Source organism: Saimiri boliviensis, chromosome 2 (assembly GCF_048565385.1).
Source record: "Saimiri boliviensis isolate mSaiBol1 chromosome 2, mSaiBol1.pri, whole genome shotgun sequence".
Taxonomy (NCBI): Eukaryota; Metazoa; Chordata; class Mammalia; order Primates; family Cebidae; genus Saimiri; species Saimiri boliviensis.
In genome coordinates this window covers 84254055-84281097 of record NC_133450.1, presented here as the reverse complement: position 1 = coordinate 84281097, position 27043 = coordinate 84254055, and the positions used below count along the sequence as shown (strand labels likewise).

Below are 27043 nucleotides of genomic sequence, written 5' to 3'. Positions count from 1 at the left end.
AGAATTAACAATCAATAACAAAAAGATACCTGGAAAATCTTCAAATATTGGAAAATATATATCATACTTCTAAGTAATCTATGGTCAAAGAAAAAAACTAAAGGATTTTAAACTGAATGAAAGTATTTTTAACCGAACAAAAATAAAAACGCAACAAATTAAAATTTATGAGATGCAGCTAAAGCTGTACTTACAAATTTATAGCACTCAATGTTTGTGTTAGAAAATAGGAAAGTCCTCAGGTTTTCTACCTTAAGAAACTAGGGAAAGAAGAGAAAAGAAAAACCCCAAATAAACAGAGCAAAGAAAATATTACAGACCAGAGCAGAAATCAATGTAAAAGAAAACAGAAAAATTGGAGAAAATCAGTGAAAACCTAGGTCTTTGAGAAGGCCAAATAAATAAATAAATAAATAAATCTTATCTGGAAAAATAATGAGAATACACTAGTAACAATATCTGAAATGAGAGTAGTAACGAAAATACAGGTTATGTTTCAGATGCTAAAAGGATAAAAAGAGAATATTATGAACCACTTTATGCCAATAAATCTGACAACTTAGATGAAATGGACAGATTCCTTGAAAGATACAAACTACCAAAGCTTATCCAAGAAGAAATAGATAACATAAATATCTACATATCTATTAAAAGATTGAATTTGTATTTAAAAATTTACCCACAGGGAAAAAAAAAAAAAAAATCCAGGCCCAGATGCCTTCACTGCTGAATTCTACCAAATATTTGGGGAAGAAAATAATACTAATTCCCCATAAACACTTCTAAAAAATTAAAGAGGAGGGAATACTTCCAACTCATTCTGTGAGGCCAGAATTACCCTGATCAGTGGTAAAAACAACAGACCAATCCCCCTCATAAAGTTTGATATAAACATATTTTAAAAAATATAACAAATTGAATCCAACAATATATAAAAAGAACCAAAAAAGGTCTATCCCAGGAATACCAGGCTGACTTAACATTTGAAAGTCAGTCAATGTAATTCATTCTTTTGACAGACTAAAAAAGAAAAAGAAATGATAATCTCAATAGTTGCAATAAAAGCATTTGACAAAATCTAGCATCCACTCATGATAAAAACTCTCAGCAAATGAGAAAGAGAAGGAAATCTACTCACGCTGATAAAAGAACATGAACAAAAAAACCCTATAGATAAAAAACTGAATGTTTTGTTTCTACCCTTAAAAACTAAATGTTTTGTTTCTACCTTCTGAGATCAGAAGCCATAGAAAAATGTACACTGTAACTATTTCTATTCAACATTAGTACAATAATGTAAGAAAATAAAAGAAAGACATCCACATTGGGAAGGGAAAACTAAAACTGAATTTACCAACCATATGATCATGTATATAGACTGTCCAATGGACTCTGCAAAAAAGCTGGTAGAGCTAGTAAGTGACTTTAGCAAGGTTACAGATTACAAGGTAAAATTTTTTTAAAATGCAACTTTATTTCTGCATACTACAACAAACAATTGAAATCAAAATTTAAGAAATTACAGTGACATCAAAAACAAAATACATAGAAAAAAATCTGACAATGCATGAGTAAGATCTGTCCACTAAAAAGACTAAAACATTGCTACTAGAAATTAATGACCCAAATAAAAGAAATAATTCTCCACATTTCCCAATTCTCCCCAAACTGATCTATAGACTGCATGTAATCCCATTCAAAATCCCAGCAAGCTTTTATTGAATAAATTAACAGTCTGATTTTATCATTCATATGAAAATGCTCAGGACCTAGAAGAGCTAAAACAACTTTGCAAAAAGGAAAAAAATTGGAAGGCCAACACTACCTGATTTCAAAACTTTTAATAAAGCTATCTTAATCAAGAGAGTATGATATTGGTAAAAATATAGACAAATAGATCACACAGAGAACCCACAAATGTTGAGACCTACGCATACATGATCAATTGTTAGTTTAAAACAGAAAAGTTAGGCTGGGCAAGGTGGCTCACACCTGTAATCCCAGCACTTTGGGAGGCCAAGGTGAGTGGATCACAACATCAGAAGTTCAAGACCAGCCTTGCCAGGATGGTGAAACCCCATCTCTACTAAAAATACAAAAATTAGTTGGGTACGGTGGCAGGCTCCTGTAATCCCAACTACTCAGGAGGCTGAGAAAGGAGAATTGCTTGAATCCGGGCAGCAGAGTTGCAGTGAGCTAAGACTGTGACATTACACTCCAGCCTGGGTGATAGAGTGAGACTCCATGTCTAAATACATACATACATACATACAAATAAAATGGAAGTCGAGGTCTGAATTTCCCAATGCTCTCTTAGCATTTCTCCAGAGCCAATAAAAATTACAGAACATTCATTCAATTGCTATTTTACTAAGGTTGCTTCCCAATCCCCTTAGGGATGGATGTTGAATTTTATCAAATTTTGGCATCTACTAAGATGATCATATGACTTTCTCCTTTAAATTTTTAAGACACTGAATTAACTTAAGCTTTATTTAAAACATTTTAAATTAGGAAACATTTCAAACATACTAAAAAATACAAACAATAATGGAATAGACACGTATGTAACCCCTACTCGTATTTATAGACATTAGCATTTTGCCATATTTGTTTCAGCTCTCTCTCTCTCTCTTTTTTTTTTTTTTTTCAAATGGAGTCTCAGTCTGTCACCCAGGCTGGAGTTCAGTGGGATGATCACTGCTCACTTCGGCCTCTGCCTCCCAGGCTTAAGCAATCCTCCTACCTCAGCCTCATGAGTAGCTGGGACTGCAGGCACATGCCACTATGCCCAGCTAGTTTTTGTGTTTTTGGTAAAGATGGGGTTTTGCCATTTTGCCCAGGCTGATTTTGAACTCCTGAGCTCAAGTGATCCACCTGCCTTGGCCTCCCAAAATGCTGGGATTACAGGCCTGAGCCACTGCACCCAGCCTCAGTCTCTCTTTAGATAAACAAAATGAATATAGTAAAGTTCTCCATGTCCTCCCTTCCATCCTTTCACTTCCTAAACTAGCGTTCTGCTGAAGTTGGTATGTTCATTATGAATATTTTAGTATATTATATGTGATTTTATGTTAAAAACATTTTAGGTAAAGGGTATCATACTGAATGTATCATTTTGCAACTTGGATTCATTTTTATTTTAGTTTATGTTTTTTATTTACTATGCTTTTAGTTTGTATTTCTTTTTTCCCTTCTGTGGTCAATTTGTCTTCATTCCTTTTTATTTCCTCTCTTCATTTTAAAGTTACATATTTTATTTCTATTCTTAATCCTCCTGCTGAAAAAACTAAAAATGTTGAAAAAGTATTCATTTTTTTTTTTTCTCAGAAGCATTGTAGAGCTATCAAGGTAGTAAGGAATTATAGGCTAAAATCTGAGAAAACACTGGAGTCTGGGGAGATAAGCTGAGCACAAATACACTGAAGGTGGCTTTGCTCTGAGGGAATTTGTTGATCTGGACAGATTTGAATCTTGGTTTTAGCAGATGTATACATGGAGAAATCTTGAAGTTGACACCCAGGGCCTATCCAAGGAGGGGATCCTACCAGATGACCACTTCCTAACTGAGTTATCACCCAAAGGGGTGTCACCCTCAGAGTAAAAGAAAACCTGAAATATACTGCTATGGTTTCAACTCATGTTGAAACTTAATCTCCAAGGAAACACTTCTAAAAATTGAGTCTTTAAGAGGCAGAGGCCTCATGACTGGATTAGTCCATTCATGGATTAATGAGTTGATAGGTTAATAGATTAATGAGTTATCTTGGGAATGAGTTAGTTATCACTAGAATAGATCTGTTATAAAAAGCCAGTATGGCCACATATTATAAGCCCCTTTACCATGTGATGCCCTATACTGCCTGAGGACTCTACAGAGTCTCACAACCAGCAAAAAGGCCCTCACCAGATGCAGACCCTCAATCTTGGACTTCTCAGCCTCCAAAACGGTAAGAAATACATTGCTTTCCTTCATAAAGTACTCAGATATTTAGTTATACTACCCTCCCATGCTCCAGAGGTAGAAGGAAATGTTGCCTTAACACTAAAAAGAACAGATGTAAAAAAAAAAAAAAAAAAAAAAAGGAGAGAACTCCTCCCTGAAAAGCTGCAGCCCCCACCAAGAATTACAGAGCTGGGTTTGGATAGTAAGGGAACATGAAACCATGAAGTTGGATAATGTGGTTCTGACTGGTAGAAGAAAATCCTCACTCAAAGAAGGTAACCTTCATCCTAGGCCTCAGAGAACTCCAATTCCTTTACATATTTTAGGGACAATAATCAGTGCACTGTAAAACACACATGTGCACATGTGCATACACACACACAAACAGAAAAGATCTCATTAGAAAAAATATAGACATGAAATTTAGCAGATATATGAATTATCAGAGTCTAACATTTAAAACATCAAAATACTCTAAAAAGTTATATTTGAAAAGAACTCATGTTATTGTATAGAAATAAATATAAAAAATGAGAAAATTAAAAATCAGTGGACAGGCTGGACCTGGTAGTATGTGCCTATAATCTTAGCTACTTGGGAGGCTCAGGAGGGAGGACTCCCTGGAGCTTGAGTCCAGTCTTGGTAGCATAGTGAGACTCTGTCTCTTAAAAAAAAAATCAGTGTATAAATATAACAGCAAATTAGAAGACATATATATTAAGAAATTATGAAGAATGCAGCATAAATGGACAAAAAAGGAAATAGAAAAGTAAGGAGACATGGAGGAGACTGGGGGAATCTAACATTTTAAAATCAGAGTTATCAAAGGAGAGGAAGGAGAGAAAGGAGCAGAGGAAACACTTTTAGAGGTAATGACTAGGAATGTTCCAGAACTAATGAAGAAACTCATTTCAGATGACTTGCCATCTCACTGTAGCTCTCAAATGTTTGCAAAACAGGCTATTCCATTTTAAAAACACTACTCCACTCATGACCTACAAATGAGAAGCTTCATTTATGTGTTGCTATTTAATATGTCATTTAAATTTCCACTTTCATATCTGATCAACTGCAACTCTAGCCATCTTGGGCCAATATTAACTTCAAAAAGCAGGCAAGTTTCAGGTGGGCCGTTCTATAATAAGAAATTAACATCTTGATGCTCTATGGATATTTTAGTATACAAATTTTTTTGTAAAAGGGTGGCATTTCACATTTTCCATACTAAATTTACTGCTGCCATGTTTTATGGTGCGGAACTCTGGAACATCAGTAACTCATTTGTGTGTAATTCAGAGGGGACACAAATTACTTTCTGAAGACGATTTCATCCTTCTTCCTTGTACTTTATTTCTTTGGCACAACTCCAAGTACCAGGTGGAGTGACTTTCTACTGTGTAGCTTTTTGCATGTTTAAATATTCGTCAGAAAATGTCAATGCTACCCCCCAGCTCTGTTGATTATTAAAACGTAAAGCTCCGTACTTAGCGACAATGAATAGATGTTTTCTAGGTATTTCTCAGGAGAGTTAGTCTTAAAGTCAGACCTGTTCACTATATGTTAAAAGCTCGGTTGAAAGAAATACTAAGGAGGACTCTTGGCAGGATTTGCAATTCATTCATTTCTCTGGATACATGAAAATCTACCTCTGGATTAAGACATACCATACATAGAATCTTGTCTATGATGATCCAATAGAGAAATTGTTTTCTGGTTTTGATTCAAGCAGTTTTGCTTTCTCAAGAAATTGATTTGCTTTCTGCATTATAGACAACATATCTGTCTATTTATGGTCCAGTGCCCTACTACTGCTTTAGGGCTTAAACTTAGGGAGATAGGATATATGCGTAGCTTTCAATTCCATTTTTTGATGTGGTCACTTTGATGTAGTTACAGACTCATCAAAATGGCCATGGTTATGACCAAATATAAATTCATTTTTACTTTTTATAACTCATTCCTTATACTCACTTCATTCCTGAGCCTCATCACATTTCCGATCTTCACCCCAAGTGAAGATCACATTATGTCAAAATAAGATCACATTGGCACATTATGTCAAAATATGATCACATTGGCACATTATGTCAAAATAAGAACAAAAAATGTGTAAGAATTTCTATTTTAGTCTGTACCAAAGTGTGCCCCAGTCAAAATGATTGCATTAAAAATTTAAATACTTGGGAGACTATTAATATAACAAATGCCGGATTCATTTAACAAACTTTTATTATGTCTCAGCTATGGGTTAGGTATTTGGTACATGAAAGTGATAATGAAATACTACAAGATAAGACCAAATTGATAGCAAAGAAATTAATATTTGAGGGTGAAACTAGTAGAAGCTGTACATAGTAGAAGTAAGCAACTAACCGTAAAGAAGCTGAAGGTTCTGTGTGTAAATCAGCAACTAAGGAATTCTGGAAGGAAAGTTAAAATGAAATTCATTGAGCATATTTACTATGAGCTGGTCCTGTGTTTTTAACCTCATTGAAGAGTGCCCAAAACTTCAAACAAGATAAAAAGAGAACAATCTCAAGAAAAGGTGATTGTATTGCTATGCTATAATTAAATCCAGATCAATCTAATCAATTTTAACATACTTTGGCAGAAGAAGAAATATTTTAATAAAGACATACTGCTCTGCTCAGCTTCTACAGTGGTACAATAGACCAAAAAAAAAAAAAAAATCCAAAGAATGCTTGCCATTTATTCCTTCATTTGTTTATGCATTTGTAAAACACTCATGGAGGCCTGGTATAGGTTTTGTGAAATGTAGGTTTACTGAAAATGTAAAGACCAATAAGATACAGTCTCCACTCTCATCAAACTTACAGTCTAGTAGAGAGCAACAGACCAGTAGACCAATAATTATAATATAGACTGACTATGGCTATAACTATTAATAATAATTACTTACTGTATCCAGTAAGCTATAGACATAATACTGCATAAGAATGCAGTGATTTGAAATTGCAGTTTTATTCTCTAGGTCATAGTCTGTGGGCTAAACAGGTAAGACTCCAGCCCCTGGGTTTTGGGCTCTAGGATACAGGTTGGGTTTAGGTCAGCTCCATATATTCCTCGTCTTTGGACCAGCAGCTGTCTGGGGTATGTGGCCTGTTCCATGTGTCTCACTCAGGGACTAGGTTAAATAATCAGCAGCAATCTGGGACACGCTCTTCTCATCACTGAAATAGGAGGGCAAGCTCAAGCACACAGCATATGTCAAGCCTCTGAATTACAAATGCTGACATCCTATTGGCCAAAAACCAAAACATGTGACCAAGACTAATGTAAATAGGGCAGGAAAGAAACTATACTTGGAGTCTACAGGAGCAAATATTTGCAGAACAATAATCCAAACTCTCACATACACAGTGCAATTGGAAAGCGTAGAGAGGGATTATGTAAGTCAAAGTTCTTGGTTATAACCAGTAGAGACAGACTTTGGCATATTTAAGCAGAAAAATAATTTATTAAGGAGCCATTGGTTAGTACATAAAGTCTCGTGAAAGGCTTAAAAACCAGTCCCAGAGACTATGCAACCAGGTGCAACTTCCAAAATCACACAGAACTAGGCTGGAAAGGACACCACTGTTATTGCCAGTAGCACAGACACTCCCACTTTAACTGCCCACACCACCAGTACAACACTGTTGCTGGAACTACTAGCACTATTGCCTCTAAAAATTGATTTTAGCTGCCTTCTCTGCTCTACACATTGTCACAGTTCTGACAAAATGCTCTTTTTCATGCCATCATCTTCTAATTCAAAATCTGGGACATACATATTTGATTGGCAGATCCTGGATCACATGCACATGCCCTAATTCAAGGGATGTGGGAAAGCAAGTATCTGGCATTTTCAGTTTTTAAAGAGGTGGAAGCTTCCATCTCATAATGGCAACATCTCAAACATAGGTAGGGGACTCCGATGCTGTGTGGCAAAAAATAGGAATGAGAAATTTCCATTACAAGCACACAGATGAAGGCAGAGGTATCAGGAGAGGCTTTCCAGAGTAGATAAGGTTCAAGTTGAATCTTAAAGAATAAACAGGAGTTAGAGAGTTGAAAAAGGGTAAACATGGCCTTTGAAGTAGAAAGAGTCCTGAGAAAATAGCACATTTGCGGATGTGCCTTAGTTTATCATAGCTTAAGTACAACATATGGGGATGGATGTGTATGGCGTGGTCATGGAAAAGTGTCATGAGATTAGCTGGTGAAAGAAATAGGAGATACATCGTGAAAGCCTCATACTTTTTTTGTTTTTTGTTTCTGAGATCGAGTTTTTCCTCTGTTGCCTGGGCTGGAGTGCAATGGTGCAATCTTGGCTCACCAAAACCTTCGCCTCCTGGATTCAAGTGATTCTCCTGCCTCAGCCTCCTGAGTAGCTGGGATTACAGGCACCTGCCACAATGCCCAGCCAATTTTTGTATTTTTAGTAGAGATGAGATTTCGCCACGTTGGCCAGGCTGGTCTTGAACTCTTGACCTCAGGTGATCCACCTGCCTCAGCCTCCTGAAGTGTTAGGATTACAGATGCCTGGCCACCATGCCTGGCCAAGCCTTGTATGTTATGTACTGTTAATTGGTCAGGATATAACATAGGAGAAAGACAAAATAGGTATTTCATGTAGAAAGGTATTTAATTCAAGGAAATGTAACATTGGTAGAAGGGCTGTACAGAATCAAGGCAGCTGCTATGATTTCATAGCTGAGATCTAAGGTTCAGGAAGCTGCTGCTGCTGTTGCCACTGAGGCTGCATCAGTTACCTCTCACATTCATGAAGGTGGTGAGTAGATATCAGGATTCCAAGTTTAACTACTATAATTACCTCTTTGCACCAGCATCTTCAAAACTTTGCTTGCCAGTAGCAACAACAACAGAATATTGCTTCTACCTCATTTTTATCATCCAGATCTGGTGGTAGCACATCAAATTGGCAGAATCTACTACATCTGGAGATCTGGTGGCACTAGTGTATGGGGAATATAGGTGGTTTTTTTGTTATTATATATTTTTTTAGTTTTCCATCATCTCTGATTAGAAGGAGAGCGGAAGGGGATTAAAGTAGCCAATCCATAGTGTCTAACACAACATGTATGTTGTGTTAGACACTTAGATTTGCTTTCTGAAAAGTTGTTTCTGTGACACTGGAAGGAATTAATTGCAAGAGTGCAATAAAAGATTTTTGTAGTAACTCAAGTGAGATAGGGTAGAACAACCGGTAATTGAGAGTAGGGTAGGGGTAGGGAAATATGAAAAAGGTAGAAACTTCAGAACGTGGTACAGGTTCAGTTGGTTATAGTGGGTACTAAAGAAAGAAGATGAAGTTTACTCTCAGTTTTCAGAGTTGGATAATTGAAGGAGTGGTGATATGACTCATCAAAATAGAATAGAGAAAGAAAAAGAGAAAGAAACATAATTAGTTCTAGAAATGTTCAGCTTTTAGGTTCTGTGAGATAGTTAAAAGGAGTTTTCAAGTTTGTGATAAGGAATACAGCTCTGATGCTTTGGAGAGGGATATAGTTTGAAGATATAAATTCAGCAATCATGAGCATATAGATAAAAGTCAGTATCATGGGAAAATTCACTGACAATGTATTTTGATAACTAACACTAGCTACTAAAACAAATTGCCAAATATTCTTAGTGGCTTAAGATATTAAGCTTTATTTTCTATGCACCTCATAGTTAGTGTAATTCTCTGATTTGGGTAGGGGAGCTATTTCTATTCTATGAACCATTCAGAAACCCCAGGTTACTTCTCTGCAGTAGCTCCCATGTCTTCTAGAGCTCAGACTACTCTGGTGGATCCTCTGCATCTGACTGATCCAGGAACAAAAAACCTTGGGAGAATGTTAAGAGTTTTTAGGGGTGAGGCTAGAAGTTAGAATGGAGCTTCTCCAGCCGGGCGTGGTGGATCACGTCTGTAATCCTAACACTTTGGAAGGCCGAAGTGGGTGGATTACCTGAAGTCAGAAGGCTGAGACCAGCCCAGCCAAAATGGTGAAACTCTGTCTCCACTAAAAATACAAAAATTAGCTAGGTGTGGGCACATACCTTTAATCCTAACTACCCGGGAGGCTGAGGCAAGAGAATTGCTTGAACCTGGGAGTTGGAGGTTGCAGTGAGCCAAGATTGTGCCATTGCACTCCAGCCTGGGTGACAAGAGTGAAACTCTGTCTCAAAAAAAAAAAAAAAAAAAAGAGAGAAAAGAAAAAGAATGGAGCTTCTCAAACTACCTGTAGGAAAGGACCAATTAAAAAAATTGCAATCCATTGCAGACCATTACTTTTGTTAAAGAGAATAAAAATGTGAGCATAGAGGGAACATATCTTAAAATAATAAAAGCCACATATGAGAACCCACAGCCAACATTATACTGAACAAGGAAAAAGTTAAAAGTATTCCTCTTAAGAACTAAAACACACAAGGACGCCCACTTTCACCACCCCTTCGACATAGTACTGCAAGTCCTAGCTAGTGCAGTCAGGCAAGAGAAAGAAATAAAGGGCATCTGAACTGGAAAAGAGAAAGTCAAACTACCTCTGCTTGCTGATAATACGATTTTATATCTAGAAACTCCTAAAGACTCCTCCAAAAGACTGCTGGATTTGGTAAAAGAGTTCAGTAAAGTTTCAAGACACAAAATCAGCATACAAAAATCAGTAGCATTTCTATACACCAATAACAATCAAGCTGAGAACCGAATCAAGAACTCAATCCCATTTACAATAGCTGCAATAATAAAATAAAATATCAAGAAATACATTAAACCAAGGAGGTGACATATCTCTACAAGAAGAATTACAAAACACTGATGAAGGAAATTGCATATGACACATAGAAAAACAACCCATGGATTGGAAGAAACAGTATCACTAAAATGACCATACTGCCTAAAGCAATCTATGAATTCAATGCTATTCCTATTAAATCACTGTTTGGTAGAAAAACCCACAGTCCTCCATTTTGTCCCTCACTTCCTGGAGTCCGCCTGCAGACCCTATTCTGCCTGGTAGTGCAGGACGACCAATCACTGCTCAGCCTTAACCCGCCAAACCTAAAGCCAACCCCCATCCCCCACCCCTTGGCAGTTGCAGTAGTCTGCCTAGAAACAAGACAGCCAATAAAATTCAAACCTAAGCCCGCCAAGAGGTGACCAATCCCCTTCTGGCACGCAGAAAACCCTCCTCTGCTCTCCCTTCCACCAATCACTCCGCAACACCTCGCCTAAACAGGCCGCCTCCCTATAATAACCCTCTCCGGCAACTGCTGGGTGCAGCTCAGCTCCCCTCCCGCCTGGGTTGCCCGCAGATCCCAATAAACCTGGACTCGGCTTAACAACTCCTCGCTCTCATTTGCTTCGGGAAGGGTCTCTGCGGGTCGCACAATTACCAATGTCATTTTTCACAGAATTAGAAAAAACAATCTTCAGATTCTTATGAAATCAACGCCAGGCATGGTGGCTCATGCCTATAACCCCAACAGTTTGGGAGGTTGAGGTACAGATTGCTTGATCTCAGGAGTTTGAGAACAGCCTGAGCAACATAGCAAGACCCCACCTCTGCAAAGAATTTAGGAAAACTTAGCTGGGTGTGATGCAGTGTGTCTGTAGTTCAGCTGCTTGGGAGGCTGAGCTGGGAGGATCAGTTGACTCCTGGAGGTTGAGGCTGCAGTGAGCTGTGATTGTGACACTGCACTCCACCCTGGGTGACAGAGTTAGACTCTGTCTCAAGAAAAACTTACAGAATTTAGAAAAAAAGCCTGAATAGCCAAGGCAATCCCAAGCCAAAAGAGCATGGCTGGAGGCATCACATTATCTGATGTCAAATTATACTGTGAGGTTATAGTAACTAAAACAGCATGGTTTTGCTATAAAAACGGACACACAGATCAGTGGAACAGTGTATAGAACCCAGAATCAAAGCCACATACCTACAACCAATTGATCTTTGACAAAGTCAACAAAAATACACACACTAAGGAAGGGACACCCTATTCAGTATATGGTGCTGTGAGCCTATTACAGGACTGAATTGTCACTGCTGGAGTGATGAAAAGTTGCTGGATTCATGATGACAGGCAGATAAAGGAAAAACATACAAACAGGCAGGAGCAAAGCCTTCTCCCTCCTCCAGTCTGGCAGTCTCTCTTTAGTCCCCCCTATTGGCAGAGCCTAACAGCAACTGGCAAAGTACAAAGTTGTTTTGTAGAGTCCTAGTTCTCAGTATCATAAAGCAAGAAGGGTGGTTGTGGAGCTGGAATAAATAAATAGTGATTTAACTTGCCCACAAAGCCAAGGATACAGCTCTAGGTAAAACCCTACAGAGGGTAGTTTCAGCTTGATCCTACAGGGGAATTCTGGAGTGTAAGTTATGTGTCTAGTTGTTCCTACCTAATACAGGGGGAACTAGAACATTCATACTCTTGCATTTATCAGTCATTAGTTAAGAACTGCTCTTGAAGGAATATAATATCCCAGGGACTTCCAGTCGTTGTGAAAGCAAGCAAAGTAGTTCCAAAATGCCAAGAACAGTCCTGTGAAAAAGAGTTGCAGATTCCAGCTATTGAAAATGGAAGCACAGTTAAACTTGAGGCAATGGGAAAACTCAAAAAAGGTGGTTAAATATCAAAGGGTTTATGTTTGAAGCATCAACAGTATTTATTCTGGAGACACACTTCTAAAAGCCACCTTATTTCTCTGCTTGTTTGGCTACATTTGTCTCTTTTTCAATTTAATGGCTGTTACTTTGAGGCTATCTGAAATAAGAGGTGCTATCTGAAACATGTGTAATCTGATCTTTGCCTACGGCAAGTCACTTTGTTCAAATACTATTGGAGCTTCCTCGCTCAGTCTTTTAAAATCACATCTCTGTTTGGAATGTAGAAGTAGTGTTTTCCAACCCTGCAAAGTCCCCCAGTGGTGGACTCTCTCTGTTCCCTTTAATTTCTGTTTGTAATGTTGGGGTTCAAAGGACAATACCTTAAAGTATGGTGCTTTGTCACATCCTGAACACTTCTGAATTAAAGAAAACTGGAAAGGCTTATAAGCTGCTTCAGAACAAGGGACTTTCTAACATTCTCCTGTCCCTCCAACCCCCAAACACAGGGAGGGGTTCTCCCTGGAAGTTCCCTTATCTTAAGGAAGAAAACATTTTTCAAAAGACATACAGTTGTTCTAAAATCTCTCTAGGAAACTCATCAAATAACCAGGGAATATTAACCATAAAGAGAAGAGAAAAGACTAAAAGTTACTGTCATGCCCAGACAGACTTTCCTCTATTCTTCTCAGGGCAATTGAGATTACCTGGAAGACTTTATCTGCATAATAAGACCACCTTTGTTCAGTGAAGTTCTGCCCTTCACCTTCCTTCAACTTGTTGCCACCTCCCCTAGAGCTCAGAGGAACTTTGTTCCAGACCATTGTCTGTTCTTTTTTTTTTTTTTTTTTTTGAGACAGAGTTTCCCTCTTGTTACCCAGGCTGGAGTGCAATGGCACGATCTCGGCTCACCGCAACCTCCGCCTCCTGGGTTCAAGCAATTCTCCTGCCTCAGCCTCCTGAGTAGCTGGGACTACAGGCACGCGCCACCATGCCCAGCTAATTTTTTGTATTTTTAGTAGAGACGGGGTTTCACCACATTGACCAGGATGGTCTCGATCTCTCGACCTCGTGATCCACCCGCCTCAGCCTCCCAAAGTGCTGGGATTACAGGCTTGAGCCACCGCGCCCGGCTCATTGTCTGTTCTTTGAGCTCATTCTTGTCTTCTGAAAATCATTTGCTACCCCTCAAAATTGCTTAAGTCCTCTATTTCCTTCTCTCCTATGAAGAGGGTACTTAAGCCTCAACTGGCCTTTCTTTGAGTCTTAGGTTTTGTATGAATCCTGTGCACAGTACCATGTTAACACATTTGTATGTGTTTTCTCCTGTTAATCTGTTGGTAATTTCAGCAGACTTAGATCTTCAGATACGAACAATTTCCTTCACCCCCCAACAGTAAACTGGTTAATTCTGTTCTGTGCTAATGTTCTTCTGAAAATGTCTTGCTAAAAATATCAAAAATCACCAACATCCACTATTATACTGCTTTCTGAACTGTTCCCTTAGCTCTACAAGTTGTGTAGACACTAATCTGCCTTCTGAGGTACTGTCAGCAAGCGTTTAGCCACGGCCTAATGTGAACCTTGAGCTGTCCACCCTGCTACATCTATTTTCTCAATTCCCACCTGATTGCTGTGCTAAGCTAATGACACATATTTTAGTTTTTTTGTTATTGTAGGCCATCACTTCTATTATTAATTAGGGTTAGTGATGTTAGCTATTGCAACAAACTACCCCCAAATCTTAGTGTTATAACCAAATAAAAGTGTATTTTTTGTTCCAATCAGTCCAGTGAGGATCAGTGTGGTGATGCAATTATTAAGAAACCCTGAATCCTTCTGTTTAATGTTGCTGCCATCCCCAGCTTCTCAGAGTTTTCTGTATCTGGCTGATTGGTGTGTGAAAAAAAAAATAAGAACTATAAATTACGGGAGGTTTTAAGGCCAGGCTTACATTGGAGGGTCGCTGCTCCTGTTTACATTCCACTGTCCAGAATTAGTCACACAGCCCAACATAAAGGTAAGGAAGCTGGGAAACATAGGTTTCCTGAGTGCAAAGAGGAAAATAAGGTGGTGAATATGTATCATTATCTCTGTCACACTTACGATTTCAGTTGCAGGTAACAGAAAACTCAGCTCAAATTGGCTTTGTGGGGGAGGAAAAACTTTTCCTCTACTTTTTGAGGTTCTATAACTGGGGGCCTGTGAATTAAACTGACAAAGGACAGATTACCAAGGGAAGACAGATTTTAATCACATATGTATGTAAGGGAGATCACAAAGAAATGTGACACAGAGGGTGGTTAGAATTTGGGGGCTTATCAAAAATGAGTTCGTCTTTTTTTTTTTTTTTTTGAAACGGAGTTTCGCTCTTGTTACCCAGGCTGGAGTGCAATGGCGCGATCTCGGCTCACCGCAACCTCCGCCTCCTGGGTTCAGGCAATTCTCCTGCCTCAGCCTCCGGAGTAACTGGGATTACAGGCACGTGCCACCATGCCCAGCTAATTTTTTTGTATTTTTAGTAGAGACGGGGTTTCACCCTGTTGACCAGTATGGTCTTGATCCCTTGACCTCGTGATCCACCCACCTTGGCCTCTCAAAGTGCTGGGATTACAGGCTTGAGCCACCGCGCCCGGCGAGTTCATCTTTTATAGGGACATGGATGAACCTGGAAACGATCATTCTCAGCAAACTGACACAAGAGCAGAAAATCAAACACCACATGTTCTCACTCATAGGCGGGTGTTGAACAATGAGAACACATGGACACAGGGAGGGGAGCATTACACACTGGGGTCTGTTGGGGGGAAATAGGGGAGGGACGGGGGTGGGGAGGTGGGAAGAGATAGCATGGGGAGAAATGACAGATACAGGTGAGGGGAAGGAAGGCAGCAAACCACACTGCCATGTGTGTACCTATGCAACAATCTTGCATGTTCTTCACATGTACCCCAAAACCTAAAATGCAATTAAAAAAAAAAAGAATTTGGGGGCTTACCAACTGATATACTTCCCTGAAGGGGGCGGGGAGAATAGCACTTATGGGGAAAAGAATGACTTCTTAGAATGGGAAGGAGCAGAAAGGGCATTTATGGAAGTGACTTTTGGGAAAGATAAACCGGCCCTTTGGAGAATAGATGGGAGATATCATAGTTTTGTGACAGTGTCTATTTAGATGTGGTGACAATTCTTGCAGTCTCTGATGGTGAGTCAATCTTCCTTGGTTGCTCCCTGGAGGGAATTTGTAACAATTGAGTTCTTTTGGGTTCTTTTGAAACACTCTGCTTTTAGGCAGATAAGGGATTTCAGGAACTTAAATATATTCAGCTCAAAATAATTTTTATGCCACAATGGCTTATTCTGGATCCCTTCGGCTTAAACAACAAAGGGAATTTATTGGCTCATAAAACAGAGAAGTCTAGAGGTAGTATGGGTTCCAGTGATGTTTTATTTGAAGGTTTATGATTCTCTCAGGGATTGGCTTCCTTTCCCTATGATTGATTCTCCCAGCCATTCCTCCTCCACGTGTTGGCTTTATTTTCAGTTGGCTCTACTTAGTAGCAAAGAAAAAAAATAAAAAAGAGAATATAGCTTGTAGCTCTTCCAGTATTTACATTAGAATGCTATACCATTCAGAGGAAAAAAAAAAAAAAAAAAAGAACTCTATTCTCTTCAATAAAACAAAAATGCTAGGATTCCCTCTCATTGGCCTCTGAAACAAAAACTAGTTCAAAGGGTGAGGGTAACTCTGACAATTTTTGGCCAGTTAGACCATTCTTGGACCTGTTGTGGGGTGTATTAAGTCTGTCTAAATTGCATAGATGAACACAAAGTAGTTGTGGAATGGAATCTGGGAGATCAACCATATCCATTGCCATAATTCAGGTAAGGACGTAGAGCATACTCTCACTTAAGGAGAATGAGTACTGTGAGGATATGTATAGCAAGTGTGTAACATGTAAAACAGGCTGAGAATGTATGTCAGAGGAAGAGAGGCTCGTAAAAAATGATAGGAAGGTTTGGAGACTAAGTCAGGAGAACCAAAAGAAAGGCCTTCTAGAGGCCAAGGGAGTATGATGTCAGAAGTTTGAAGTTCGATGTCAGAATCATCCACGTAACTTCCTGTGTGCTGATTCTATTCTCAGGAGTCATCTTTCGTAATTTGGCTTCTCATGTGAATGTTCCTTTGAATGAAAATATGTGGACCAGCTTTCTGGTCTCCATGGCAGTTAATGTTTTTCATCAACAAAAATGACAAAACAGAATTCCAATTTTGGTTTACACATCAGTCTCAGTAAGTTTGGTTGGTACGAATCATTCCTCAGGATTTAAATTAGTTCTGGAGACTGGCAACATTGAGCTTTTGTCTCTACAAAGTGAGAACTAAACTTTAGAATACAGGGTGCAATCTTCTCTTTCAACCTGTTATAAATAAAAATTATAGGATGCCATTATTTTGTGTTTTTTTTTTTTAATTTTAAATTTTAACTTTTTATTTCCTTAGGTTTTTGGGGAACAGGTGGTGTTTGGTTACATGAATAAATTCTTTAGTGGCGATTTCTGAGATTTTGGTGCACCCATCACCCAAGCAGCATACGCTGTACCCAGTGTATAGTCTTTTGTTCCTCACCCACCTCCCATGCTCTCCCCTGAGTCCCCAAAGCCCACTGTATCATTATCATGCCTTTGCATCCTTACAGCTTAGCTCCCACTTATGAGAATACACAATGTTTGGTTTTCCATTTATAAGTTACTTCACTTAGGACAAGGGTCTCCATTTCCATCCAGGTCGCTGCCGACTGCCAATATTTCATTCCTTTTTATGAGGCTGCCATTATTTTGGACCAAACTCCTGCACTAAGTCCCAACAGACTAGACTAAAAATCAACATGGAGTGACTCATGCCAAAAAACTGAAACTGAGTTGTTATGTGGCCTTCTGAGAAATCAGGAGAGAGATAATAGCTTAATTTCCCAAACAGGCCAGTTAAAATCTTTAATTTCCATGATAATTAAGTTCCCGGTTTTAACTCTTTTTTGTTTGTTTTTGGGACAAGGTCTTGATCTGTTGCTCAGGCTGGAATGCAGTGGCAGGATCATGGCTCACTGCAGCCTTGAACTCCTGAAGAAATCTTCCTGCCTCACCCTCCTCAGTAGCTGGGACTACAGGTATGCACCACCACACCTGGCTGCTGTTGTTTTTACAATAGCAACCTGATATTAACCAATGAGTTTTCTTTCTCTTCTTCTGTCTCATTGCCCCACCTTACAAGGAAAGTAACTCTGAAATGACCAACTTGTTTTTTGTTGTTCCTTCTTTCATCAGCCCTTTTTGTCTATAAAGTCAACCACATCTGCTCCATCATGGGAACACCTATTCTATTTTATGGAATGAAATGGTGCCTGAATCTAGAATTGCAATAAAACCAACTGAGATCTTTTAATGTGCTGTAATTTCACCAGACACTGTAGCATGCTTTGGTAATCTTTAGGAACTATATTTGAAAAACAATGTCAATCATGTTCAAAGATTTTGGAATTTTTAAACTTTCCATGTTTGCTGTTTTGACTGTTTTCTGTCTTTTCCTGTAAAGTTTATTTCCAGGGCCAGCAGGAAGGGGAAAGCTGGGTAGATGATCCCAGGCCCAGTTGGGAGAAGGATAGGTGATAGTTACCTCCAAATACACCAGAGCTGTAGGACTGATCCAAGTGGCCTTTGGGGAAGATTAATTTAGGGTAGTAATCAATATAGAGACTACAGTAATAATAAACACTTGAGAAAAGCTGGGGCAATCTGGATGAGAGAGAAGAAACTTAATTCAAATAGGAAGGCAAATGAGCAAGATTCAGTGATTGGCCGGGAGTGGTGGCTCACGCCTGTAATCCCAGCACTTTGGGAGGCCGAGGCGGGTGGATCACGAGGTCAAGAGATAGAGACCATCCTGGTCAACATGGTGAAACCCCGTCTCTACTAAAAATACAAAAATTAGCTGGGCATGGTGGCGCACACCTGTAGTCCCAGCTACTAGGGAGGCTGAGGCAGGAGAATTGCTTGAACCCAGGAGACAGAGGTTGCGGTGAGCCGAGATCACGCCTTTGCACTCCAGCCTGGGTCACAAGAGGGAAACCCTGTCTCAAAAAAAAAAAAAAAAAGATTCAGTGATTGAATAGTATGTCTGTTAAGGATCCCACTATGCAAGATTTCAAGTCTTGGTCACTCAGAAGCTGGACCAATAATGCCACCGCTCTTGAGAGGACAATTTGTTTAGGAACCTTTCCTGACAGATCAGAATACAACCTTTAGCAAGTGTTTACACAAGCAGTATCTTGGCAAGTGTTTTTCTTGCATATTTGTCATACTTCTTATTTGTCATAACTTCAAAAAATGTTATTACAAGTTAATATCCAGATGGCAGAGTTAGGAATTAAAGTGGGAAAGTTAATCATTTGAATTGGGTCTCTCTTGACACAGCCAACTAAAGGAGTGGAGAAGCCAGTGATGGGGGAAGCCCTTAGGGCACATAACAGTGCTCTAGAAATGGAATTCTCTGCATACCTGGCTGCTGAAACTGCCTGCTGTAACCCGAAACAGGTTTTATCTTCATGTGTTAGCTGTTGAAAGAACCTGCTGCGACAGTAAGACAAGTTTTACCAACCCCTGTGACTTACTAATCAGAACTAACCAGCTGCCCAAAACTTTACCAAATGTCAATGAACTTTCTGGAAAAACAATGGGTAACATTTCTTTTCTTCCTTTCCTTTTTTTTTTTTTTTGGTAAAACCCCTGAACTCCTCTTTGTTTGCCTGGCATACCGAAGACCGCCCTGTATGTGTAAATAACCTGAACTTCAATTCTTGTGTCCCAAATAAAACGTTAAATATAGAGATCTGTCTCTTCATATTTTACTTCCGCAGGGACGCAAGGAAATTTTACTTCCGCAGGGACGCAAGGAAAACCACATTTAAAACAGACTTGGTAAAATTTGCTAAAATTAGCCAATTATGAAAAGGAACAGACGGCTGATTCCTTTTTGTCTTCTGGTTTAGTCTTCGCCCTGAAGGCCCCGCGCTTCTTTCGAACGGCGGCTCTCTCCCGTGGTCTTCTCACTTTCCAAGCCAAAGGACTGGGGGCCGATACACACGCGGAGGGCGCGGAACCCTCCTCGCCTGCAAATTCGGAGCTGCCGGGATTTGGGGGCTACAGCGCGGCCCCGCCGGCGGGCGGCTCGCACTCACATGGGGCCCGGGCTCCGGCCCTCGCCGCCGGCGGGCGCGTGGCGGGGCGCGCGGGTCTTCGAGGGTCCGCGACGCGGCGCACATGCTGATGCCCGCCTCCCGCGTCGGCGAGAAGACAGGGAGCTCGGACACGGGGAGGCTGACCCGGAGCCTACCCATGAGGCAGCGCGCCGGCTGCACGAGAGCCCCCCCTTTCCACGGCTCGGCTGCCAGCTCCGCAATGGGAGCCGCCGCCGTCGCCGCAGTGTAGTTTTTCGTGCTCCTCCTTTTCCTCCTCCTCTTTCTCCTCCTCCTCAGGGCTCCAGTCAGGCCGATCCGCTCCGCTCACGGTAAGCGCCCCCCGCCCCCGCCCGCCCCGCGCTGCAGCAGGCAGAGGCCCTCCCGCGCGGCCTGCGCCGCCTCACTCCGGGGGCGCTGGACTGGGGGTCTTGAGGCCGGCGCGGGTCGTCGGAGGCGCCCAGGGCGCGGGGGAGGAGACCCGCTGCGCGGCGGCGGCCGGACCGCCATCTTGCGTCGGCCCTGGCGGGGGAGGGATTCTGGCGCGACGCGGCAGCCGCTTCGGCTGCGGCAGGCCTGGGCCGCGCAGGCCGCCGCCTTCTGATCTTCCGCCACCTCCCCTACTAGGCCTGTGCGCCTGTTTGTCCCCAGCCTGGCTTTGGTTTTTCTCTCTTGAGGTAACTCCCTTTAGTCCATTTGGGCCGATGTTTGGCCGAGACCCGTGCTCCTCACACGACAGCCCGCCCCCGTGTCTCTTCAGTCGTAGGAATGGAGACCGAAGGGGGTTCGGGACTTGCAGGCACAGGGCCTCTCATTTGGTCCAGATGACTGGTCGTTCCACGTTTGCACCCTCATTTTTGTCAAAGGGACCTCCCCCGCCCTGCCATGGAAGTCCCGTTATTGTCTACAGAAGGGCCCTGAGGAGAAACGTGGAGTTGGAGATACAGTTTTCTGAGCTTTGCAAGGTTCACTTGAGACGGAAAGAATGATCTCACTCTGAGGTTTTAGCCTGTTCCAGCGATGGAAGGAGTTCCCCCAACTTACCTCAAGTTTTAACGCTTTTAAGGAGAAATCTGCTGGAGAGGAGAAACGTCAAAGTGAACCTGCTTCTGCAAGCACGGGAGACCTTTGGCCAGAGGTCTTTGTTTGCGAAGATTTGTTAGTTTAAAAAAAAAAAAAATCTGTCATCTTGAATATTTGGCTTTATTGTTTTCAGGTTTGGACAGAATTGGTCTTTCTCAGTGCTATGAAACATAAAATGGAACGTTAGAAGGAGAGTTTTAAAGCACAAAAGCTTCCTTTAGCATCTGTAAGGTGTCCTGCTTTGGGGGACTACTGTGCCAACTCCAGCTGTTTCCACGCAGAAACTTACCAGGGAAGGCACTGGTTTGCTTATACCATTGTTAGGGCTGTGTGCTTCTGATGTTTTTAACATCACTGCAAATACCGTTGTAATTGTGTCTTGCTTTTGTGCCTTTCATTGGTAACCCCTGATTTGTATCTCTTGCTTAGTCCCTTTTGAAGTGGTCTGGGTTGCTGGAATCATTTTGAAGGCGAGAAAACGGAGCCTTAGGGAGATAACTTTAATGAGGTCACTAACTAGGAAGAGCCTGGGCCAATTATGTTAATAGAACCTTAGGTCTTCTGACTCCTTCTCCAGTGCTCAACTCTAGTATATACCGTTTTTGTGGGAATGAGGTAGATGAGAATAGGCAAGGAGGTTCACCAAAAGATCTTAAGAAATATGATTCAATTGCCCTTTCTTTGGCATGTTAATTTTTTTATTTTTAAAATGCGGGTGTCATGTTGCCCAGGCTGGTCTCAAACTCCTGGGCTCAAGCCGATCTATCGCCTCAGCCTCCATAGCTGGGATTATAGGTGTGCACCACCTCGCCTGGCTTTTATGTTTTCATTTTCGAGTTAATTTCTTAACTTTGCAACTTGTTAGTTATCATGTTTTTTTTTTTTTTTCAGAAATATTGAAAAGTTAAATAGCCCATTTGAACACCATACCCACTACCTAGTTTTAACACTACCTTTTTGCCATATTTGCATTTTCTACCTATCTCAAACTCTGTTTTCTGAACATTTCAAAGTACATTGTGCATATGACATTTCAGCCCTAAAGGCTGTATGTGTATATGTATTTCATAAGAGATTAAGGCCATTTTTCTGTGAAACAATACCACAGTCACACTTAGAAAGTGAAGAATATTCCTTAAAATCTAACATATGATGTAGTGTGTATATGTGTGTGTATATATATATACACACACACACACACACACACACACACACACACATTTACCCCCATTTCTCCAGAATTCCTTTTCAATCTTTTATTTTTATTTTTATTTTTATTTTTTTTGAAATAGGCACTTGCTTTGTGGCCCAGGGTGGAGTACACTGGAGAGTTTTGGCTCGATGTATCCTTGACTTCCTGGACGCAAGCCATCCTCCTGCTTCAGCCTCCTGAGTAGCTGGGACCCCAGGAGCATGCCACCACACTTAGCTCATTTTTGTATTTTTTATGTAGAGATGGAGTTTTCCAGTGTTGCCCAGGCTGGTCACAAGCTCCTGGGTTCAAGCGATCCAACTGCCTTGGCCTCTTAAAGTGCTGGGATTACAGCTGTGAGCCACAGCACTGGGTTACATTGGCCTTTTGGAGAGGCCAGTTCTGTAGTCTTATAGAATAACCCATATCCCATGTTTTACGTTTTACTGGTAGTTCCTCATAGTGTTTAAATTTGTTCCCTCTATCCCCTGTGATTTCTGTAAACTTGGAGTTGGGTCTAAAGGCTTGAATAGATTCAGGTTTAATATTTTTTTTGACAGGAATGCTTCATAAGTCATGCGGTATACTTCATTTCATGCATCATCCAAAGGCATATAAAGTAGGCTTGTCTTATTAGTAATCCTAAATTTGATCACTTAGATAAGGTGGTGACAGGTTATCTTTCCATTGTAAGCATTTCCTTTTGCAATTAGCAAGTAATTTGTTGTGTGATATTTTGGCATTAGTAGTTGTTATGAATTTACCTGCAATAATCTGATAAACACAGTTGGGAGCATTCCTTTAGGAATGGGTTTGGAAGTCAGGAAGAAAGAGGAGCGGGTGCAATTTTGGAGGAAATACTAACCTATCTACTTTAGGGAACTTGGAATGCTACTATGTGTTGGCCTCAGAGCCTAGGGAGACTAGGAGAGAGGAAGCAGAAAGTAGATGTTAGAAAGACTTCGCTTTATTTGAATGCTTGCTTCGGACCACTGTAGCAGTAGTAAGCTATGGTAAATAGAAAAGTTCTGAGGTAGTTTGATGTTGGAGGATTACAAGTGCTTCAACTGGAACATCTGTCCAGTTAGGCTACTAATCCAGTCCTTTTTCATTCCAGTGTTTCACTAATCAGCATTGGCTCACTGGAATAGCAATTTTCATAAATGAAAGTCAACTGTAGTTTTAGGTGACAGGAAATTGAAAATGTCTATTGACAACATATTTTGTTATTCCAAAAGCAAGTTTTGGAAGGTAAGGAATACTTAGGACATATTCATTGATTAAATCTATAAATCCTGAATAGTTTTTTTTCTTGCTTTAGAGAGGAACTAAAAAATGTTTGAATTTTCAGTCAGATTGCTTTAGACAGTAATTTAGATAACAACTTGATTTACTTGGTGACTTGTATCAAAAATTGTATGTTTAGAATTTTGATTTATTTCTGCAAAGCAATTTTAAGGATTCTCTTAACCCTCTGCATACTAGGAAAAGTATACAGTTATCACTATGAACTGGGTCAAAAGGGACCGTTACTTTATTTTTTGCATTTTAAGTTATGTATAATTTATAGGAGTAAAAATAAAGCAGAACATAAGACAACTTTATTGGAGCTTCTAATAAGAATTTAGGTATAGCAGACTTACGTATATATGTAGAAAAATAAAAAACAAAAAATCTATTTGATGGGTTTAATTACATAGCACCCCTATAACAAATATGCTTCACTTTTGAACGCCTTAGGTAAACATTCTTAGTATAATACACATTTTTTTCTTTTTGAGTTTTTGTATCTATACAAAGAACATCTTCCTATTTTCATATCTGTGCAAAATCATCATGGTTAGAGGGTAAGACAAAATTCACTCCTAGTTTCTGCAAGTTATTTTCCTAGTTGCATGAGGAATGTCTTCTTGGTAACCGAAGTTTTATAATTGAAGCTTTTCCCAAAAAATGAAAAGGATACTCTTGAACTAATATCAGTGATAAGCCATTTTCAAGTCATTCTCTTCCAAGTATCATTTCTGACCCACTTTTTGAATGTAACTATCCCTCCTATAGTCTACTTGTAATACAGATCACTTCAGGTTAATTTATGCAAGGATTTTTAAATTCATTGATGATTGAGAATACATTGAGCTGAGAAGTTAAGTAAGTATAGTTTTCCTTAGGACAATAAGAATCATGAGGTATATTCAAAATCCAGATTTTGTGCTCTTGACTTCTTTTGCTTTGCCATTTGTGAAAATTCACTGAAGTTCGATGTTCTTCCTAAGAGTGCCAACTAAGGAGCGTTTGATGCTGTATAGTAGTCAGCCAATTCTAAATTTGTAAAAAAATTGTCACAAGTTATATGACAGAATTTTGAAATTTTTCTGCCATTTCTTATATATCAATCTTGATTCTACTCTCATCCGCTTTCCAAATCTCTGTGTAGATCTGCATTGTCCAAACTTACCATATTTCATTGTCACCTGTTGCTCAGATTTTTATTTCCTATATTTCGTCTTTTGAAGGCATTTCTACTTGAAATGGGCAACATTACCTGAATGGAATTAACTACAGATGCTCCTTGAATTACGTTAGAGTTGCATCCTTGATAAACCCATCATTAGTTGAAAGTATCATGAGTTGAAAATGCATTTAATACACCTAACCTACTGAATATCATACCTTGGCTTAGCCTACCTCAAATATGCACAGAACATTTACATTAGTCTACAGTTAGGCAACATCATCTAACTCAAAGCTGATTTTTAAATGATAAAGTGTTAAATATCTCATGTAATTTATTGAGTACTGTAGTAAAAGTGAAAAACAATGCTTGTATGGGTACATGAAGTACTGAATACACTTTTCACATCATTATAAAGTTGAAACGTTGTTGTAAGTTGAACCATCTTAAGATGGGGACTGTCTGTGCTTAGCAACTTTCATACATGACCCTGAAAATATTTGTCTTATAAATACATATTCTAAATTTCAAATGCTTCCCTAATAGATTCTAGCTTGTCATTCCTTCTGGTAATCTTTTATCTGGGTTATCATTTTGTATGTACATCAAAGTGCAATACTGGAAGAATGTTTGAAAATTTTGTTGAAGACAGGGTGACTATCTTCTTTGCTCCACAATTGCAAGATATTTTCAATTTCAGATTTATAAACAATTAATTACAGTGATACATCCAGTGAATTTTTTTAAAGTCTACATTTTCTGTTTCCTTCCAGTCATCTTGGCATACACCTGTGTTTAATACTTTTATACTTAAGAATTATATCAAGGCTGGGAGTGGTGGCTTATGCCTATAACCCCAGCACTTTGGGAGGCCAAGGCTGGATTGCTTGAGCCTAAGAGTTTGGAACCAACATTGGCAACATATGGAGACCTTGTCTCTACAAAAAATGAAAAATTAGCTGGGTGTAGTGGCGTGTGCCTGTGGTTCCAGATACTTGGGAAGCTGAGTTGGAAGGATCACTTGAACCTGAAAGGTAGGGGTTGCAGTGAGCTGCAGTTGTGCCACTGCACCTCCAGCCTGGGTGACAGAGTGAGACCCTGTCTCTTAAAAAAAAATGAATTATATCAAGTAAAATTTTAGCAAACACTTGTAAGGGATGAAAGAAGATTGTCATGTGTTCTTTTAGCAGAATAGCATGGTTCATACTCTTAATGCAAAAATATTGTGTGATGAAGTTCTTCCTGTTGAATGAGGATGCCATATTTCCTATTTGTCTTTAGAAATATGTTCTCTGGCTGAGCGCGGTGGTTCATGCCTGTAATCCCGGCACATTGGGAGGCCGGGGTGAGCAGATCACCTGAGGTCGGGAGTTAGAGATCAGTCTGACCAACATGGAGAGACTGCATCTCTAAAAAAAAAGAAAAGAAAAGAAAAGAAAAATATGTTGTTCTCTCTTTGATTGTTAAGTTTAAGAGAATTCATCTGAGAACTCAGTCTGAGATTTCTCTTACAATGTCATTATTACTACCATCATTAGAGTCTAAAGTGCTGCTATCTTTATGTTAGTCTTCTGGTTCATCTAATAGTTGTGAAATACCTTCCTCTGTTAATTTTCTTCTCTTCCATTTTGGGCAGAAAATAAAGTCTGAGTTCTTAACTGTATTCGGTGAAAACTAATTAAGCGGATGAAGGGAATCAGAATATGCCACTTTAGCAAAAGGATTATTTTGAGTTGAAGGCAATTGAGAATCAGTAGATCTGGGAAAGAGTTCAGTGCTCTCCTCTTGTTGGCCTAGTAGCAGAGCATTAATTTCCTTTTTATAACAGGGAGGAAAGAGCAACTGTTTTCCCTTGAGATGGAGAGTCAAGGCAGAGATGAGTTTGTATAAACAAATTTTGCCAAAATAACCCTTATCTTAAATTAGTTCCTGCATCTATTTCCTACTCACATAACCATGGTTTATTTTCTCTCAAATCCCAAATTCCCTTTTTGGTGGGGGTTAAAACAGTGTAAAAGCCCCTAAGTCTAACCAATTCTTTGAGTTTCACTTTTCTTCTGTGAACTCCTATAAATATTAATAAAATTGCATGTAAATATTAATAAAAACTGTATGCTACTTCTCTTGTGAATCTGTCTTTTCATAGTTTAATTCGCAGGCCATGAGGTACTGAACCAAAGATGGTAGATGAATTGTTTTCCCTCCCTGACATAGACTACAAAAATGTCTTCAGTTTACCATACATCTTTGAAAGTTGATGCAATATTTTTGCATATAATATATACTGAAAAAAATTATATATAATTATATATGTATTATATATGTAATAAAACTGGAAAATAAGTGAGAAAAATTAAGGCTAATATATTAGCTATGATTTATTTCACGGTTGTATCATTCTTTTAGGCAGTTAAATTCTCCCATTTTCTTATTTTTCTTAGCATAGTTGGTATTAATTGATGAACAATGTTTAAATAATACCTATGATGATGGGTTAGCATAGTATTTCAAGATGTAGGAAAAATAAAG

The 27043-nt window shown here is 39.6% G+C and overlaps 1 protein-coding gene and 1 long non-coding RNA gene across 8 annotated transcripts in view; both read left to right on the top strand.

Moving 5' to 3' along the window:
* Window positions 1–19437, top strand: part of LOC141583608 (uncharacterized) — a 160604-nt gene extending 141167 nt beyond the window's left edge. Inside the window, exons 3-4 of the long non-coding RNA XR_012516283.1 lie at window positions 17612–17723; window positions 19027–19437. This is a non-coding gene — a long non-coding RNA (uncharacterized LOC141583608). The remainder of the gene's footprint in view (window positions 1–17611; window positions 17724–19026) is intronic.
* A 520-nt stretch (window positions 19438–19957) lies between these two features.
* Window positions 19958–27043, top strand: part of ZNF280D (zinc finger protein 280D) — a 106528-nt gene continuing 99442 nt past the window's right edge. For 3 of the 7 annotated variants that reach the window (XM_074393823.1, XM_074393822.1, XM_074393824.1), the window contains exon 1: window positions 20073–20119. The gene's annotated coding sequence lies outside the window, so the exon portion shown is untranslated. Of the gene's footprint in view, window positions 20120–27043 lie in introns of all 7 variants that reach the window. The other 4 variants (XM_039469156.2, XM_039469155.2, XM_039469154.2 and 1 more) reach the window with 3 other exon arrangements.